At 37.6% G+C, this 21,309-nt stretch overlaps 1 protein-coding gene and 1 non-coding gene across 3 annotated transcripts in view; both read right to left on the reverse strand.

Annotated features, from left to right (window-relative positions):
* The window catches only part of OXR1 (oxidation resistance 1), a 443,163-nt gene that overhangs the window by 363,306 nt on the left and 58,548 nt on the right, over positions 1 to 21,309 (reverse strand). The window lies entirely within an intron of this gene.
* On the reverse strand, positions 1,496 to 1,632 carry LOC123840596 (U4 spliceosomal RNA). The gene has a single exon (XR_006790025.1). It is a non-coding gene; the product is annotated as a U4 spliceosomal RNA (small nuclear RNA).

The raw sequence follows: 21,309 nt of genomic DNA on the forward strand, positions 1-21,309 counted from the left end.
TAGCCACATCAGCAATCATCACACAGACTTTCTAACAGGATACAGACGTGTTTCTCTAGAACAACTGAGTGGCTAAAGTCATCACGGATGCAGACCAAATAGTGTAAATTCCTCCCAAGTTGTTGTTTTTTTTTTTTTTTAAAGATTTTTATTTATTTTTTTGACAGAGAGAGAGAGAGAGACAGCGAGAGAGGGAACACAAGCAGGGGGAGTGGGAGAGGGAGAAGCAGGCTTCCCCGCCGAGCAAGGAACCCGATGCGGGACTCGATCCCAGGACCCTGGGATCACGACCTGAGCCGAAGGCAGACGCTAAATGGCTGAGCCACCCAGGCGCCCCGCTCCCAAGTTGTTTTTACACACTTCTGATACCTAGCCTGAAAATATAGTCTTTGCAGAGCGTTGAGAAATCCCATGTATTAAAACTTCAGATCAGCACAGATGGTAACCCTGGAGACAAGCTAATGCAAAGCTTTATGTGTCCTTTTACTGCACAGCACCTGTCATTTTACTTATATTAAAGCCATTTCATGGGAGGCATTAGTATTCAATTGAGCATGTCAATAATTGGTCTAAAAGCATTTATCACAGAGACTTGGCTATATTTATGATTATCCTAAGTACCCACTTCAGAAATATCCCCTGTGTTCAACTTACAGGAAGTATTTACCATTCATAGCCAGAGAAATAAAGGGTTCTGGACCTTACAGTAATTCTTAGATAAATCATCACACTAAACAAAGATCACCTTAAAGCAGTTTAGGATTTTTTTCTTCAGAATAACTGATTATACCAGATATTGTTACAATTCTCTGAGAATAAAATCATTTTATTTTTATATAAACTACAAAGATACCTTTTCCACCATGCTTTTGTGCTTTGATCTCAATGTCTCTTGAACTGTAATGTAATCATAAGCTTCTCTGTGGCCTCTTCCCTCTCTTCCTCTTCCTGGCCTTCTTCCTTCCCGTCCCTGATAGTATACAACCTTTCCTTGTCTCAGCTATGACTTCAAACTAGTCCTTTCTCTTATGTCTTCCCTTTGCTGACCAACTCCACAAACCGCTCCTCTGCATCCATCGCCTTCCCCTTCTTACTACCCACTTTTGCTTGCCAGTTTTTATCCCAATATTCTGATCACCCGTCAACTGGCCCATACGTAACTACTAATTCCAGTAGCCTCCGTCAGACTCCACTCTCTCTGTCCACTCGTTCTGGACACTCCTTCCTTGACTTCCAGGATGCTGAAGCAGCCAGGCTCCCCCACCCACTCTGCTCTTCACTGAGCCATCATCTTTCTCCCATTTCCTTTATGTGGCTATTCTCCAAAGTTCTGTTTAACTTTGATTTTCCTAGTGGATAATTAACAGATTTCTATGTACCTCATCCTTTTTCCTGACTTCCAGAATCATCATTCTGAATTATTTATTAAACAGTTGCCCAATTTTGTGTTTGTTTTCACTGCTCAGTAACATCTCTTTCAGTCATTGTCTCCTTTTTATCCCTATTACCATCACCCATGTTCAAGCCCTGACTGTCTTCTGTCTTGACCAAGGTTTTTTTCAGATTTTTAATTAGCAATAATCATGCCTCGGATAAACCTCACTGGCCACGATACTGCCATTGCATAAAACTTTTTTTTTTCAGATTTTTAAAGCAACTAAAAATTAATGAAGGCAATATTTTAAAATCTTAAGAAGGACCAATGGCTGACATCTTAATTGAAGAAAAGAGTTTTAAAAGGTTCCTTAGATAGTTCATTTTTTTTCCTATGGGTGAGTTTTTTTTTTTTTTTTTGAACTGAAGTATAGTTGACACCCAGTGTTACATTGGTTTCAGGTGCACCACAGAGTGATTGGACAGCTCTGTACTTTACCCTCTACTCCCCACCAGCTGTCCCCATACGGTGCTCTCACAGCGTCGCTGACTATATCCCCTAGGCTGTGCCTTTCGTCTTTGGGCAGTTTAAAATCGTAAGTGCTTGGGGTGCCTGAGTGGCTCATTTGGTTAAGCGTCCGACTTTTTTATTTCAGCTCAGGCCATGATCTCAGGGTCATGATCTTACAGCGCTCTGCGGCAACGGCGACGGGCTCTGTGCTGGGAGCGGCACCTGCTTAAGATTCTCTCTCTCTCCCTCTGCCCCCAGACGCCCCACCACCCACCCTCGCATGCGTACACACGTTTCTCTCGCTCTCTTTCTCTCAAAAATAAAATAAAATCCTTAGTGTTTGATAAGCAGCATGTTGATGTTTGGAAAATAAGCACTCCTACTTCCCTCAGCACTCGTGTCCTCTGGTACACAGTTTACAAATCACTGGCTGGAAATGGTTGCAGTGGCCTTCAAACTTGTCTCTGACCCCTAATCCATAGCACAAATTAATTTTACCAAGGCAAAGCACTTACAGATGCAAACTCCTTGCTTAGACATAGTCATTCCAAGCGAACAGTCATTCCACGTAGATTTTACACTTGGGATCCTCTTCCATATGGTCTGTCCTATATTTTCTGGCTTGTCTACGTTCAGGTGGGATTACTACTGTTCAGTGGGTTTGTTTTCACCCTCTACTGGAGGCCTAGCACAGCACACTGTACCTTGGAACCGGTCAAACATATTAAATTGAATTCTCAGTGTAAAACTCAAGGTTTTCAGGTATACATTATTGTGCTCAAGGGTAGCACTAAATAAATGAGGCTTTAAAAAAAAGCATGATATATCTAAACTGCCTAGTGTTTTTAGAATTTACAACAAATTTTGATGAGTCACTAAAGGTTCAGTCCCATGTGGAAAGCCCCGCAGAAATGACTGCCAAGACTCAGTTTAATTAAAAACAGAAAGAAACAAAGCAGCAGATTGGTTTTTTTTTTCCCCCTAAATAAATGTTTCAAGTAAAAAAGTATCGTAGGGGCACTTAATGAATCTTTCTGTACTTTCAGAACATAAGCACTTACACATTCAGAAGTAACTTGGGAGAAGTGAGGAAAACCAGCCACAGACACAATGCATTTTAGGAATGTAACATATACTTATTGCTGCTTTCAGCTGCTTCAGCTTTCCTGAAGGCTTTACAGGCACTGCTTAAGGCCCTTCAGGGTTCAGCCTGTGTCACCTTGTTAATCCTCATCTCAAGTTACCCCACCCTTCCTGCTTCCGAAGCCCTGGCCACATCTGTGTCTGGTTCCTCATCAAATAAACTAAACACTTCCATGCCTGTTTGCTCAGAATGAACACACTGATCATTACGTTCCCACTTCCAGCAATGTCTGTCCCTTACCTGTCCAGAAAATGTATTTGTCCTGAAGAGTCCAGCTCAAGTATCAACATCCCACAATTTAAAATTAGGTAGAATGTGTGTCCCCTTCATATTTGTATCATTTTCATGATATACATATTTCTGTTGTAATATTTATATTTCATTAGTGTTATGGCTTATCCGCTAAAGGTAGGTTAGTATTATATTAAATTATTTAACTGCTTAAAAAAATAGTCATTTACTTAAGAAATATGGAATTTGAAGTTTCTGGCCACAGGGGTAGTAGAGCACCCTTATGTTATAACAAATAGATAAACGGAGAGAGGACATAGTAATATTTATTTAAAATGTATTTATTTGTAGATAATATTTTAGAATAACTACAAAAACAAAAGAAATCCAATATGATGCATTCACTTATCTGGGTCCTACTAATTCTCAAAGCAATAATTGTATCTTACATCTTTTTTTCATCCCTCTACTACATAGTGCAGTTTATTATCTAGAATAAAGAGCCAATAAATATCTGTTAAATTGATTTTAGTTGAACTGCTATATTATTATAGTCATGCAAATAATTGATTTTTCTTCTGTTTAACAATGAAGGCTTCTATATAAGAGATAATCAATATAAGAAAAACACAGCCTACTTAAGGAAATTTAAAAGAAATTTAAAAGGTAAGAGTGTCCTATTGATAATCACTAGTCAGCCCTGACATGTAGGCGATACCTTTTCTTAGGGAATATAGCAGCCTGGAGTAATACATTTTTCACAGATACAGATACATACACCAGAAAAATATGTGCATGTCACTCTTTGCTTAGGCAAGTATTTTCTTCTTTTGGGCATTATTTGAAAAGACCCAACATGGGGCACCTGGGTGGCTCAGTCGTTAAGTGTCTGCCTTCTGCTCAGGTCATGATCCAGAGTCCTGGGATCGAGCCCTGCATCGGGCTCCCTGCTTGGCGGAGAGCCTGCTTCTCCCTCTCCCACTCCCCCTGCTTGTGTTCCCTCTCTCACTGTGTCTCTCTCTGTCAAATAAATAAAATCTTTAAAAAAAAAAATGAAAAGACCCAACATGATCAAAATCCAACCACTTCTCTTAAACAAGTCCTTTCAACAAGCTTGGAGAACTGACTTTTCCCGAAGAGCTTTTGACTTTCATTTTGCAGGGACAGACATTCTTAATTAAAACTGAAACCTGGGGCGCCTGGGTGGCTCAGTTGGTTAAGCGACTGCCTTCAGCTCAGGTCATGATCCCAGGGTCCTGGGATCGAGTCCCGCATCGGGCTCCCTGCTCTGCAGAGAGCCTGCTTCTCCCTCTCCCACTCCCCCTGCTTGTGTTCCCTCTCTCGCTGTGTCTCTCTCTGTCAAATAAATAAATAAAATCTTTAAAAAAATAAATAAATAAAAATAAAACAAATAAATAAATAAAACTGAAACCTGAAGGAACTTCCATGTTTGGGATCTAACCAGAAAGTGCCTCTAACCATCAGAGTATCACCAAAGACTCAAAGAAGCCACAGCCTGTGAAGGCACACAGTGCTCCCCCCCACCCCCACGCAAAGGGATTATGTCACCACTGGCAAAAAAGAATTAAGGATTAAAAAACAGTTCTAATATCCATGCTGAGATGAAAAACAAACAAAAACGCCTTTTCTTAGTTTATCATCCAAACTATCTTTCTTCACAGCAGCACCTACTCAACAATTTCTTCATCAGCTCTTTATTTTATTAAACAAAAATTAACTCAAATCTCAACCTTAACTCTTTATGTTTTTGTAAGACTCTACACCCCAAAGAAATGAACTGTCACAAATTATGACTCCTTGTATAATGACTGAATGCCTGCTTTGTCAACCAAAGTGTTACGATTTGAGAACCATATAAAATACAATTTACTCTTCAACTAAGGGCTCTGGATGCTCAGAGTTATACAAACACATAGGTTTTAGTTTAACATCAACTTTAAATTTTCACTTAAAAATTGTGTCAGCCTATCTTCAGATGTGCGATGCCCTGGCTCTTTTTTTTTTTTTTCTCTGATAAGATGGCATTCATTTTTAAAAGCCAAATTTTACCAAGAGAATTGGTATTAATGAAAACGTTGTTAGCTACCTCTGTCAATAGTTTTCGCTAATTCAGTGATAAAAACTGCTGTAAGTTCATTACCAAGAAGCTGCTTCCTCTACAATCTTCAAATGCTGCTGTCCTGCATAGTCGTTAAATCCTTCTATTCCATTCTGGACTTGAAGCTGAAGCTTGACTTCTTTACCAAATGATCAAACTCTTTCATCTTCTTCTTCACATGTTCAAAGGTATGTAGTGCCTCATGGTTTCAAAGTTTATGATTATCTATCCACTGCATGAGATACTTTTCAAGCTTTTCAAACAGACCATATTATCCTTGAATATCTCAGCAAAGGTTTCCAAAACTAGTAATATAATATTGTTTTGAATGTTCTCACAAGTATAACAAAGCCTCTGCATTATAGATGGAGGTATATGCATGACCAAGCTTATGTCTTTTATGTGTTCACCTCATTCAATATATTTTATCCCTCCAATATTCTTTTTAATGCATGGGATTTTCTAGACTTTTTGTGCTCACCGACTTCCTTCATAAGCTTGTCCATTTAGAAAACATTGACACAATCTTGGAGTGAACTGCTGAGCAATGATAGAAGATTACTCTGCATCCTCCTACACAGACTCACCTACAACTTAAACATTTCCATTGTTGCAGTAATATAAACATGTTACAGTAGAATTCCTATTTGGATAGTAAATTTTGGGTGAAAATTTCTGCATAATGTTATAGTGAATATTTTGATAGCAAGAGTTCAGATAGTGAGGGCTATCTCTATTGCAGAAATACATGTGTTAACTGGTCTCTAATTTAGAATCTTTGAGTAACATTTCCCAACCCCTAGTTCTTCCTAGTGCTAGTCAGAATTAATTGTCACCAATTAAGATACCTTACTGTAGTTTCTCCATATTTCTTATTTCATTCACTTACATACATTTATTGAGTACCTATCATGTGTCAGGCAGTATGGAGGGTATATAAGAATTAATAAGATGTCCTCCAGCTCTCAAGGATTTTTCAGCACAGTAGAAGTAGACAAATATAAATAAAGGAATACAGTATGAATTACAGAAATCATGGCAAATATTCTTATAATACAGTTGAGGCAACAAAGAGAGACTTAGATGCTTGCTCACAAGGAGGCTGATTTCAGGAAAGCATTCATGGAGAAGATGACACCTGACACAACCTCTGAAAAATGAAGTGGGTGCAGCAACAGCCAAGACACACAGGAGGTGTGGAGGAGCGCAAAGAGCATGACATGCAAGGGAGTGACACCCTGGATCATAAAACAGAGCAGTGGAGGTGAGCGGTTCAGAGTGAGAGGTAAGACTGAAAAGGGAGCAAGGGCTAGTAGATCATGAAGGGCCTCACACTCACACAGGTAATTCTTGTCATGCAGAAAAGTGATTGTTGACACTTAACACATTATATGTAGAATTCCACCTTTCATGCATTAGCTGACCAAGTCTTCCTGTTCACGGCTTCCAATAGGAGAAAGGCCAGAACACTATGGCAAACCCTCCACACCCCAGTAGCAGTTTAAAAAATTGGGTGCTAGCTATCACTGAGGGATTAGGAGAGGAACTGTAGTGGTGGGAAAAGAGTGTCTGCTACAGACCTTGTGGACTGCACTTCTCCCCACCCCAACCTTGAGTTACCAACTTCCTGATAACCAGGAAATCCCAGCCTCTGGGGCCATTTCCAATACACTCTTAAAGCTGCCTAGTGCTGTGCAGGACAAAAAATACTGGAAACCTCCAGTGATTTTTAGCTCTTTGATAATGGAACACACTCATTTTATAACATGTAAGTTAATATTTGAACTATGGCCATCTGATTTAAAAACAGTCTCAGAAATTTCCTGGGTAAGAATGAAAAGGAAAAAAGCCTATACTCGAGTTTTGCAACTGACATTGGTTATTTGCTGTGTCTAACTTAGACGAACTACCTAACCTCTCTAATGCATCGGTTTCTTCACTTCCTGATGAGGTTGTTATAAAGATTAAGTAAGTTAATACATGAAAAACATTAAAGCAGTGCCTGACACATGTAAAGAACTCAATAAATACTAGATGCTTTCATTATGAGCTTCTCCAGTGTTCATTGCTCTTTCTTCTAGCAACGGTTTAAATTTCCATCTAGGAATATACCCTCCCCTAAGTCTCATGTGGTTTGGATGCAGGCCGATCAACATGTTAAAATATACTAGCAATGGTGATTGGTTCATGAATAGGTACACAGCCCAGTTAACAAAGAGATACTAGGAGTCTCCTGATGGGGAGGTTTGGAGTCTCTTGTTTTCTTTCCTGCTGTACCATAAAGCTGAGAAGTTGTAGACCTGTACTGGCAGCCACCATCTTGCTATCACATTTAACCTGAGCCTGGAACCAACACAATGGAAGGCAGAACTGAAGAAGGAAAAGAAACCAATTCCTGTTGACATAATTCAATCCAGATCCATTCCCTGGAATCTTCAGTTGTCATCAGTTCCATTGTGCTTAAGCAATTTGGGTAGAGTCTCCTCTTACTTGTAACTGAAAGGGTATTTCATAATAAAGAAATTATCCTAGAAGCTGTAAAGAGACACTGAAGGAGTTTAAGGAAGGAAGTTGAATATCATTCTAGCAGCACTGGAGAGAGCTGGCTAAGGAGTCTGGCAGAAGGCAGGAAGACAAATCAGGAGAAAATTATAACAATCTAAGTAAGAACTGATGAGGACCTAAAAATGAGGTAGCTGGGATGAAGATGGTGTGGTGGAAGAAGAGAGAAGGATATTCAGTGCCTGACTGGATCTGCAGAATGAAGAAGAGCATGGAGTCTAGGATGACTCCCAGGTTTTTCACTTTGCTGACTTGTGGATGGTGAGGCCATTTATCTGGATAGGAAATATAGAAGGTGGAGTAACATTTAAGGGGAAAAATATGAATTAAGGTTTTGACATGTTGAGTGTCAGGTGCCTATGATATAACCAGGCAGAGATATTAAGAAGGCGACTGAACAAGCCAATCAGACATAAGCAAAAAGTCTGGCCTGGAGCTTTATGTTAGGCAATAATGAATGGAATGGCTTGAAGCTTTGCGCATTGGTGAGTTAGCCAACACAGAGTGTGTAGAAGAGGACTGTGCCCAGAATCATGAGGACATAAATAACTAAGGGGCAAAGAAAGAGAATCCAATGAGAAATGCAGAGGGGAAATGGTCAGAGGAAGGGGAGGAGAACCCAGGAGATACCATGGCACAGAGCAAGAGGAAGAGGTTTTCAGAAAGCAAGACATCAACACCATGAAATGTGGCCTAGAGGTCAGGTAATAAAGAGCACTTCTTCTGTTTGCTGTAATACTTCAAGTGGAGGTGGGAGCAGATGTCTAATTTCATGGAATTGATGTGAAGTGAGGAAGCAGACAGATTTAGAGAGGACTATTCTTTTCAAGAACTTGGTTTAAAGGAGGAGGGACACGGCAGTGGTTTGCCTATAAATGTTTGAAAACCAGCACTAACATCTGGTTTGTAGCATCTGCCAATTTCCCTCATCTGAACCATTCCACTATAGAGGTGATCAATCTACCAACATGGCAATAATGAAAGCAGGGTTGGGAAGAGGGGCTCACAGTTGGCTCTCAGGAGCATGCTGGTGTGGCTGGATCCAGTATACAGATGAACTAGGGAAAGCCATCTGGATGAGGGGTACAAAGTGTGAAGAAAGAGCTAGCACAGAGGGAAAAGCTAACACAATATATAAAAATGGATAAGGAAGCAACAAAGAAAATTCTTGAAGAGATCAGGTCAAGAACAGATGGAAAGATGAAGTGAGTACAGAAAAAAGAAAGAAAACTTCCTCTGGGGCTTGACAAAAGGAGGTGAGGTTGGGTGTAGATAGAGAAACATTTTTTTAAAGATTTATTTATTTATTTGAGGGACAGAGAGAGTGAGTGTTGGGGGGGCGGGTTGCAGAGAGAGACAGAGAGTCTTAAGCGGACTCTGTGCTGAGCGTGGAGCCAGATGTAGGGCTTGATCTCATGACCCTGAGATCACGACCTGAGCTGAAACCAAAAGTTGGACACTCAAATGGACATTCAACTGACTGCACCACCCCAGCATCCTGACAGAGGAACATTTTTAAGTACAAAAATGGGAAATCGTACTAATTATGACTAAGAGAATTCATAGCTTCCAATTCCTTTGAGAAGTAGAAGGCAAGATCTTTGGTTTTTCAGAAAGCAAGACATCAACACCATGAAACGTGGCCTAGAGGTCAGGTAATAAAGAGCACTTCTTCTGTTCGCTGTATTGCTTCTGCTGCTGTATTCTGATTGCTAATCAGGTAGCATTGGGCTTTCAGAGTAGAGAAGAGGTCATGTGGGGAATGGGAGCAGATGGGAAGCAGAGGCACATACTAAATCTATATGTCTGTGTGCATGTGTGTGAAATACACACACACACGCACACACACGTATTTGATGTTCCTATCTTTCCCCACTAGATTGAAGTTCCTTTAGAGAAACAAGGCTATCTTATTTATCTTGGTTTCCCTGACATATATCTGAGTTCATTTAGTTGTCTTTTATTTAGTATTGTCATTTGTTGATAGGTAGGTATATAGGTAGATTGGCTGATCGAACAAGAAAAAACTACGTAGGTATTTCTAAAAGGATGTACTATTTTAAAGGTATTTATAGGGGATTTAGTCAATGGTATTATAATACCACTGTGTGGTGACAGATGGTAGCTACACTTGTGGTGAGCACAGCATAATGTACAGGGTTGACAAATCACTATGTTATACACCTGAAACTAATGTAACATTGTGTGTCAACTATTCTCAAATAAAAAAATAAATAAAACTTTTTTGAAAAAAATGATGTACTATTTTAAATATCTTTTATTTCTCCATCTCAATCAAATCCCATTCAACTGAATTTAAGAATTACATTTATGCTATTTGTTTTTGTTGTAATGGACACACCAGAGCATCTATATGGAAAATAGTGACCTTAGTCCCAAAATATAATTAAGTAAAGGTGGTGATTATAAAAGAGACTATACACACAGAGATGACACAAAAATACTAGAATCCATGTCCCCCCTTTTTTACAGAATATGTGCAACAGAAGTTTTAGTAGCAGCAGTTAAAATATTTTCAATGCTCTTGAGTCAGAGAAACTGTCTAAGCTTATATCTATGACTTAGTATCTTTATCCACTGTGTTTATATTTGCTTATTTCTGCAGTATGAATAATGCAAGTTTATCCAATGTATCTTTGAGATTATAGTAAGATTTACTATAAATGCTTTGCAAATACCAGTAAATGTTGAATAAAACAGAGGCTTTAGGAGAAAAAGTTTGAGATTTCTAAAATTGTAGCAGGTAGAACAAATTTATAGCAATTTAATCCAGCCCTGCTCCTCAGTGCTTTTATACCCTTTATTAATTCATTCATTCATTGATTCATTTGACACATATTTAAATGCCTATTAAATGGGAAGCATTGTTCTATGGGCCAGTAACATAGCAAAAAACAAGGAAAAATCTTCATCCTCATGTGGTTCAGATCCTAGTGGTACAAAAAATAACACTAACAAAACAACAAAAGGTTATATAATATCAATAAAGAATAAATACTAGGAAGAGGAGCCTGGGTGGCATAGTTGGTTAAGTGTCCAACTTGGTTTCAGCTCAGATCGTGATCTCAGGGTGGTGAGATCGAGCCCCACCCTCGGGTTCTCCACTCAGCGTGGAGTCTGCTTGAGACTCTCTTTCCCTCTGCTTCTCCCCCTGTCTCTCTCTAATATAAATAAATACATCTTTATTTTTTAAAAAAGAATAAATGCTAGGAAGAAATATAAAGCAAGGTAAGGGACCACTGGGTGATGGGGCTACTATTTTAGATAAAGTGGTCTGGGAAGGCCTATATAAGGAGGTGATATTTGGGCAGAAAATATAAAAGGGGATAATTTAATCTCCTTCCTATTTATTGGTTCATTATTTATTGTTTATTAGTTGGGATTTTGAAAGATTTTTTTTTAAGCTTTATCAAAAATAAAAGTAGAGGATGCAGCAGCTCAGGTAAAACTTCTAAAGCATATTATTACATGTACCTTTACTTTTTTAAATGGAAGGAAATAAAGATAATGTAAACTTGACTTGCAGTGGCAGATTATTATTATGATCCATTTAAATGAGGAGCTTTTTTTTCTTTTCCCTCCCTGACAGCTGCCTCATCACAACATTTTATCAGTTACTGCTGTTAACTGCTATGGTTTAAAAAATCAGAGCCAAGGCTGAAAGGATTCAGTGAAAACAGTTAAAGCATTCTGACTGTTGGTTTTAAGATTTGTCTATGGAAGAGTTTTTGGTTTTGGTTTATAAATGTTGCATTAGCTCTAAAAATTGTGTTTTGTAAACTGACTCCTGGAAAAGGAACATATACACATACAATGTTATTTACATAACAGATCATAAAAGCCAGTATTTATTAAATGTTTACTCTATTTCAGAGTTTGTTCTAAGCACTTTACCTCAATTAATCCCCCCAAAGCTAAGCTTGCTCCCTCACTTTTATTATCTGTCAAATGGGGAAATAATAGTAGCTTCTTTTGAGTTTTACTGATGACTTTATGATTCATCACATAGTACATTTAGCAGATAAAGAAGTGTATTTCTAATCAGAGGATGGTGCATGTTCTAGGTACAGCAAAAAGGTCAGTATGGCTCATTAAATATGTATGTGCTAAATAGTATATACTATTTTGCAGGATATTTTTGATTACTGGTTTACTTGTATTTTTGTTAAATTTCCCTATGCCTATAGCTAAATGCAGGCAATGCAGGAGTAACTCCCAAATGGTAAGACTGCAAATGAATTTCTCATTGTGGAAACAAAAAATGTAATTATTTTCTGAAAGACAAACATGAAATCCGAAATGTGAATCTCCCTATAAGAAGAGAAACAGCTTTAACTAACAGAAAACTGAAAAAGAAACCACTTTTGTTTATTTAGGTGCTATGTGTAAATTCCTTCTTTTGACAGATGAGAGTAACTTGAGGACAGAGAGTCTTCACAACTGCATTTGCTAAGGAATCAGATCAAGACCAAATAGGAAATTTTAAAAAGGAAGAGACATGCAGAGAGAGAGAGAGAGAAAATGTTAACAAGCAAGTACATATTTTCTTTCCAAATAGTAAATTGTATAGATTTCAAGAATCACAAAATATATTTTAGAGAATTGCAAGTTATAAAGCATGGATAGTTTAGGATATAATCACAGTTCATGAGTTATACTTGTAAAGCATTTCAAACATAATGACTTTGAGGAAAACTGAGGATTTCCTACTGAACAGTTCAGGGATTGTTCCCAAATCTATAAAAAGCCAAATCAGCTTTAAAGTTTTCTAAAGATTTTATTTATTTATTTGACAGAGAGAAAGAGAGAGCACAAGCAGGGGGAAGAGAGAGAGGGAGAAGCAGGTTCCCTACCGAGCAGGGAGCCTGATGCAGGGCTCAGTCCCAGGACCCTGGAATCATGACCTGAACCGAAGGCAGACGCTCAACCAACTGAGCCACTCAGGCGCCCCAGCTTTAAATTTTTGAGATAGCTATTTTGATTTTGTCTTCCTTACATACAATTTTTTATTAAATTTGATTTTTTTGATTAACTAAATTTCCAACTAAGACTTTATAGTCCCACCTCCTTCCTTGGGAGGGTTATTTTATTTTGTCCCTCATAACTTGAAGGAAAAGACAAGAATTCAAGAACATTTATGTTTGGAACTCTGAGACATTTAGGGCTTTATATAACAAATTTTGACCATGTTTAAATAATTTTTAACGCCAGATAATAAATATCTATGAGGCTGTTCCATAATGACAACGTTCTACGCGCACATTACGAAGCTCAGAGACTTGAGTTCTACCTCAGAGTGGTGTCAAAAACCTGTGTGATCCTGGGCTAGTCATGTAAGGAATGACAATCTCAGTCTCCACCTGTAAAACAAGGAAGCTGAACTCTGTAAATGAAGTATTTCATAAAACGTCAAACACTATTCCAATAATACTTATTATTTATTACCATTTATATTATTATTGGTATATTGTATGGTATATTATATCATACCATTAAAGTTCTTTACAAGCTTTAAGATTCTAGAATTTTCCTATAATGTTCTTTAAAAAAATTATAAATTTTAAATTCTCAAATATGAAATTATGTTCCATTAAATTAACATTAAATGAACTTTATCGTATTCTAGTTATTAGCAACAATATATTTACCAGATACTTAATTATTTAGAATGCCTTAGTCCAAAACATGCCTTATTAGTACATGGTATACTCTGTATCTCTTTTTGTCTGCTTCTGTCTCCTGTTCTCTCTCCCTCTCTTTACACACACACACACACATACACACACACACAAATACACTGCTCCATTTTTAGAAAAATTTGTAAGTCAAATTTATAATAATCTATTAGGTATAATCTTATGTTTCAGTGATAGTCTATATTTAGAGAATTCTCTGATTTTTATCATAAACCAATTGCCACAAATGTTGACATATACAGATGAAACATACATTAAATAATTCAGAGAAAGAAATGTTAATTTTTCATTTACTGATTTTTCTTCTCCCCCTCTGTATTTCTCAGTTTACACCTAGTGCCACATTTTACATAAGCTCTTACTTTCTGTTCTTACTTTAGTCAATAAGCAAACACGTGTAGAACATGTGCAGACTATGAAATTATTTTATCATAATAATAATGTCTTCAAAACTGTTTCTGTTCATTAAATATGCCATATGATGGAGACATTTGGCCTTTAAAAAGCACAATTAAAACCTCATCTGGAAACAAGAATATTCATGAATTATCTTTGTACTTCTATGTTAATTACAAAACTTAATATTTCAAGTCATGTTTTACAACTCAGACATACTGCCAATTAGAATATTTTCTAAGCATAATTGCTTGACATTAAATTTAAACATATTTGTAAAATACAAATGCAGTTTTATTTAGGAAGGGTTTATAATATCCTATCATCATGTTATAGATATTTGCCTAACATCTGAATTAAGCTCAGTGCCTAAAATGACTTTTGCTAGCATGAGCCATTGGTTTATGTCAACATTTCCAGGTCATTAAGAAGCCATTCTTGTCCAGCACTTAGGACATGAAGTAACAGGAAGTTCTGTCAACCTGCCACAGTGCCAAAAATTGTCTAATTTGGTATTCATCTCCTAAAAATGGCTTAAGTAATTCACCAAAAATAACATGCCTTCAGAAGAGAAAGCTGAAGTCAGTGTACTGAGACTTGCCATTGTCCCTCCACAAATGCAGTAGAGACTTTTATGAGGTAGGGCAGAAAAATCTGCCCTAAATTAGTTAAAGCTAGTGGACACAATCTGATTGCAATGCATCCCTTTGAATTTAGGCATAAGTCTACATTTGAAATGTGAATTTAAGGTAGAGTATATTACAGAGGGATTGGTGGTAAGAAAACCAGGCCCTTAATGACTAGAGTCTGGTACCTTGCTCCCAAGGAAGTAACTCATAAGGCCACCATCCAGAGTATCCTGATGGAACACATCCAAGTCTCCGGCTCTGCCACTGGAACCACCGAACACCTGCAGTAAACCTGCTATTCCTCCCTAAAGCACACAACAAAAGACTCAGTGTCCTTGGTAATCCATGAAATGCTAGACAATGTCTACTCCTCTTCTATATTGTCAGTATGTACCTTGCCCTACCTGGACAAACTGTTATCCTTTAATCTGCTTTTTTGGCTAGACTTCCTCGCCTCCCTTCTTCCCAATGGGTCTAAGGAAAATTATTGGTATTAAAGTCAACTTTTGTATTTATATCTTGTGAGTCCCCTTTATCTAGGTAAAAACTCACTCCTTTAGAGGAAAATCAAATACCCCAAACCTCGTTCTAATTCTTGACCCAGAGAATTAGTATTCAATCAGATTAGGAATCAAATAATCCAGGAATCACTAAGCTCAAATAACTTTCTCTGATTTTACTTCAGTGAATGGTGTACTATAGTGACTGCAACCAAAAGGGTAGTATGGGCTGGCAGAGGGAGGACAGAAGGAAAGATCCAAATTGTTATGCCCTCCCATGGAAAATAGTCTGAATACAACTCAGCCTTTAATTCTGGGTGGCCAAGAAGGCAACATCAGGATAACAGTAGGCATTCATTCAAGTATTGGGGGGCATTTACTACATACTAATGCTCAGTTCAGGATATCCAGAAATCAAGGAAAGAATTTGCTCTCAAGGAGCTCAAGGTGCAGGGTGGGTGACAGAGATGTAAATGAACAATCAAAATATTACATCATTATTGTATGCCTGGGCATTAGAAGAGGAAAGCAGAGGATACAAAGCCACTGAACTACATAAGGGAAGGTGGGTCTGAGTCAACTTCCTAAAGTAGGTAATGTCAAAGTTTTAAAAAAAATGCCAGTTAAGGCACTCAGAGAGGGAGGAAATATATGCCAAGGCCACGGAGAGAGTATGGTGTGTCTAAATGGTTAGGGATAGCTAAAATATAAGTGGGTATGTCTGACCTATGCATCTGCATGTGTGTTTAGGGTAGGGCATGAGATGAAGCAGGACACGTGCATATGTTTCAAGAAAGGTATAAGGCAACATTTTTTTTTTAGACATGACACCTAAAGCACAAGTAATCAAAGAAAAATAGGTAAGTTGGAATTCAAAATTAAAAACTTCTGCTTGTCAAATGACACTATAAAGAAAGAAAGTGAAAAGACAATGAACAGAGTGGGAGAAAATATTTGCAAATCATGTATCTGCTGAGGCTCTAGTATTCACAACACATAAGTAACTCTCCCTACTCAAGAATAAAAAGAAAACATAACCCAATTAAAATATGGGCAATTACTGAATTAAAATACCACGTGTTTTATAATGTTTAGAAACTGGAGCTATCATACATTGCTGGTGAAAATGTAAAAGGTACTGTGGAAAAGTTTGACAGTTACTACAAAATTTAAGCATAGTACTATCATGTGACCCAGCAATTCCACTCCTGGGTATCTATACAGGAGTACTGACAACATACATCCACACAAAAACTTAAACATGAATGTTCATACAGCATTTTCATAATACCCAAAAAGCAGAAGCAACTCAAGTGTTCTTCAACTGATGAGTGAGTAAACAAGATGAAATATACCCAAATGATGGAACATTGTTCAATCATAAAAAGGAATGAAGTACTGACACATGCTACAACATGGATGAACCTTGAAAACATTATGCTAAGAATACATACAAAAAGGGTCACATATTGTATGATTCCATGTACATGAAAAGTCTGGAATAGGCAAATCTAGAGAGAGAAAGTGGATTATGGTTGCCAGGGGCTGGGAGAAGAGTGGGAATTCACAGCTAATGAGCATGGAATTTCTTTTCAGGGGTGATGGAAATGTTCTGGAATTACAGAGTGGATATGCGGTTATACAGCTTTTTGAATATATTAAAAACCACTGAATTGTATACTTCAAAGGGGTGAATTTCATGGCATGTGCATAATCGTTCAATTAAAAAAAAAAAAAGATTTAATGTGTTGCCAAAGGAAATTTAAACTTTACAGACATACATGGTAGGCCTGAGTTTCAATTATAATGTACAAGTCTCCAAAACCCAATTTTAACTTTCTTAGATTTTCCTATGATCAACCCTTGTTACTATAAATGCATTCAGTTTCCTACCAACAAGTTACTGAGGCAGCAGTAAAAATCTAATGCATTACAATAACATTTCAAGTTTCTTAAGTACACATGACAAGATCTTAAGTGTCAGTGTTTCTTCCATAATACTTTAAAAAGTGAAGATCCAACTAGAAGAGGATCCAACTGGAAGAAATATGGCAAAAACAGATTCTTCAAACAGTACATGCACACCTCAAATTTCAAAGCTGTTAATTTATCATTATCCTAAGTTTTACCTTGATCGCCTCTCAGCTTTGCCTCCTAATTCCTTAACACATTAGTTGATTTTATAAATTCCCAGATCTAAAAAATGTTCTCAATTTTTTATGGAAAAAAAAAGTGTGTGGGGAGTAGGGAGGAAGAAAAGTAGATGCACATGCACACACATCCTATCCTAAGAAATAAATACAACAAATGGTGCCAAAAGCTTACTTGAAGATCTTTTATGCAGTGTTTCTCATCACAAATTACAAAGAATAAAACGTTTATCAAAGTGAGATTTATGGCATTTTCTTCTATAGTTCAACACAAATCATTTAAAAGCCATCATTTGTTATATTTTTACTAAAAACTAATAAAAGATCTGTTTAAAATAATTTTATAATTTACTTCTAAGACACCTCTGAGACGTTGCACTTGCCTTGAGTTTGCAAAGAAATTAAATGTATTTGTATAAGTGTTTCAGTGACAAATTAATCTATGGTAACAATAACTTTAATTGGGGAAAAACATTTGAAGCAATTTTTCAAACATTTCATTTCAATCAACTAATGGAAAATATCCAATCATATTTGCATAAAGTTAATTTTGAAATGTTTTGTTGATATTATACAATTAGAATGCATTGCTGTGTTTTGTCACTGAATGAGATGTCTGTTTATTGGAGGACTGAAGATAAAGTAAACTTAAATATTTATAAAGTAGGGCAAATAGTACTGGAGTAGTAGTTCATAAACAAACAAGTAACAAGCAAGTCTTGAACAAGACAGTCATTTATTGTACTGAAGTGATTTCTGGGCAACTCACCAACACTGAATCACTGCAATATGCAAACAGAATAACTCCAAAGTCTAAAAGATATTTACAATGAAACTTAGTTCCTCTTAGCACTTCATACTTTTTTTAACTACCATTTTTTCAAACCGACTGGTCACCCTTTATCAAAACTATCACGTGGAGGTCAAAGAAGAATTATTATTTCTGAGCCCTTAGAAAAAGTTGCCAAGAAACAGCTACACATTTTTGTAAAAGAGATGCTTCTAATATATTTTGCTGTGGTCAAATCATCTTGGTTGAATGTTTCAAAACCGACCAAAATGAGAGTGTCACCAGCTCTTCATACCTTAATGACACAGACCAATGAATTCGATTGCATTGACCTGCACTTATATTGGATCATGCTGGTTCCCTCCAGTGCAGGAAAGGTAGAGTCTTGAGAGGACAAGCCATAATCAAGGAGGAATTCCTAACACCCAGCAGTAATAAACCACATTCACCCAGAAAACGAAACATGCCCAGAGGGGCGCCTGGGTGGCTCAGTCACTAAGCGTCTGCCTTCGGCTCGGGTCCTGATCCCAGGGTCCTGGGATCGAGCCCCACATCGGGCTCCCTGCTCGGCGGGAAGACTGCTTCTCCCTCTCCCACTCCCCTGCTTGTGTTCCCCTCTTGCTATGTATCTCTCTGTCAAATAAATAAAAAAATCTTTAAAAAAAAAAAAAACACGCCCAGAGAAACTTCAACCCATTAGATAATTTTTATGTTTCTTCTTGATACCACAAAGGAGCATGTTTTCCTTTTTTACAGTACCTAATGCTAAATTGAGCTTCCATTGAAACAGACAGGTTGGTCCAAGAAAATTAAAGAACTGTGAAAAAGTCAGTTTTTAACCCAAAGGACTTACTTCGGCAACACTTGCACACCCTTGACCTTAGGGTGAAATAGTTTCTTCCAATGAGGCTTCTACATTACCCTACTGTGAGGCTGAACTAAAAACAAATACAAGAGACCAATCCTGTTTTGAGGAATGAACAGTTGTCCTCATTCAACATTATTTCTTTCAAGTCTTCAATTAAGTGCCTGGCATTGTGTTAAGAACTGCAAATGTAAGTAAGATGTATTTACTAAGCTTAAACCATTCAGTCTGGTGGGGGAAATAAAGGAAGTGGTATGTATAAAGGCCAAGAAGTATAAAACAGATGTCAATTCAGGAACCAAGAACTTTGCTGTGGCTAGATCATAGGGCAGTATGGGGGACTGGCCAAAGATGAGGTTAGGGAGGGAGACAGAAGTCACAGCGTAGCCAACATTTATTAAGAATTAACTATATCAGAGCTGCTATCATAAATACGTCACATACATTTTGTTTTATTTAGTCCTTACAAAACAAGTCGATAAGGCAGATCTCATTTTGATCACCCCATTGTAGATGAGAGAGCTAAACTATAAGGAAGGTATGTAAACTGATACCCATGCTGCCCAACTAGTAAGTAGAACTGTGCTATGATCTTGGTTCCCAGATTCCAGATCCTATGTGTATCATAAAAGGTCTGTGCACACACACACACACACAAAAGAATTTGCATTTCCCTCATAGGTGAGAAGAGATCACTGTTGAGTATTACACGGAGAAGTAGCACAAGGATCCCAAATTTGAACATGGATTAGAGGAGACAGACCATAGAGCTGGCAAATAACTAGAGGGCCAAAGTGGTAATCCAAGCTGGAGGTGATAGAGCTGTAAATTTTGGCAGCAGAAATGAAAAGAGGAATGGCCCTATCAGAGTATGTATTCATTTAGAAATGTTTAAATTTCTAAATAAGGACTATGGAATAAGAAATACGCTCTTAATAATCCCTAAAATTCATCAAATGTCCCAGTCTAGAAAGATAGCAGGTGATGAGGAATTTTGTTATGGTGCTATTTCTGTTCAGGAGTCTTCTTTTTTCCTATTACTTTCTTTATTTTTTTGTCTTTTATTCTTGGCTCTAAAACAAAATTGTCACCCTTTCAGTATATGAATCTCAGAAAGGAGGCTGATTGACATTGAAGTTTAATGTATTCCCCACAATCAGCTTCCAGCATGGTTGTGCTTATGTTCTACCATGGCCTTCCTGAGGCATCTAAGAGTATAGTTATGCCTTCTTTGCTTATTAAATTGATTTTTAATTTATAATATGGGGTTTTTTAAATCTAAAAGAGAATTTACTGGATAGAATTAAAAACAAGCAAATAGTAAATGTCATCATACTCTTCTCCATTGTTGTGGAACAAATGAAGCTAATCTACAATCATCAGTGCATCTTACACCTCCCAGATTGAAAAGGATCCCCAAATACTCTTATCAGGGCACTGTCTTTTGATTCGTATAGCAACCAAAGACTATCATCTTTCAAGTACAACTCGTGTCCTGACTCCTTAGCACTTACAACAATTTAAAGAATGCTACCTGATAGAACACAAACACAATATACACTTTACTCCAATGTAGCCTGTTTATATTTCTCTAGGAGTTCTGAATAAGCAGTATAGTGAACTGAGGAGATAGCCATTAGAATGGAGGGAAAACATGCTCCTCTTTTTTGAGAATACTTGTATCTGAGCTGTCCATAGTTCTTTGAGATGAAGACTAACACTTTGAAGATGTTCTAAAATATAAGTGACTAACCTGAGGAACTGGCTTGGTAGAGAAATTTGCTATTTGCACCTGCTGAATGACACTTGGCATCAAAAGGAACTGAATTAGACAATGGGAATTTGTTATTGTTGTTTGTTTTGCTTCTCTGGTTTAAGAACCTCTCATTCTCTGTTCATGCCATTTCACCTTTCCCACCACAGATAGGTACTCAGTCCATATTTTTTTTTTTTTAAAGATTTTATTTATTTATTTGACAGAGAAAGACACAGCGAGAGAGGGAACACAAACGGGGAGTGGGAGAGGGAGAAGCAGGCACCCTGCCGAGCAGGGAGCCCGATGCGGGACTCGATCCAGGGACTCCAGGATCATGACCTGAGCCGAAGGCAGTCGCTTAACCAACTGAGCCACCCAGGCGCCCCGGTACTCAGTCCATATGAGTCAGAGTTTCTCGTCCCTCTGGATATAAATGTATCCGTACACACGTGGCCAAGAAGGGCCAAATGTAACCCTTCTGAAGAAATTATAAACATTAGGGGAAAGAAATTCTTGGTCTTTTCTCTGGGATTGTTAGCTTATGAGGCCATATAAGCCTGGCACT

This window comes from Mirounga angustirostris, unplaced genomic scaffold, assembly GCF_029215605.1.
Source record: "Mirounga angustirostris isolate CCGP_5_RB_7025 unplaced genomic scaffold, mMirAng1.0.hap1 SCAF_4, whole genome shotgun sequence".
Taxonomy (NCBI): Eukaryota; Metazoa; Chordata; class Mammalia; order Carnivora; family Phocidae; genus Mirounga; species Mirounga angustirostris.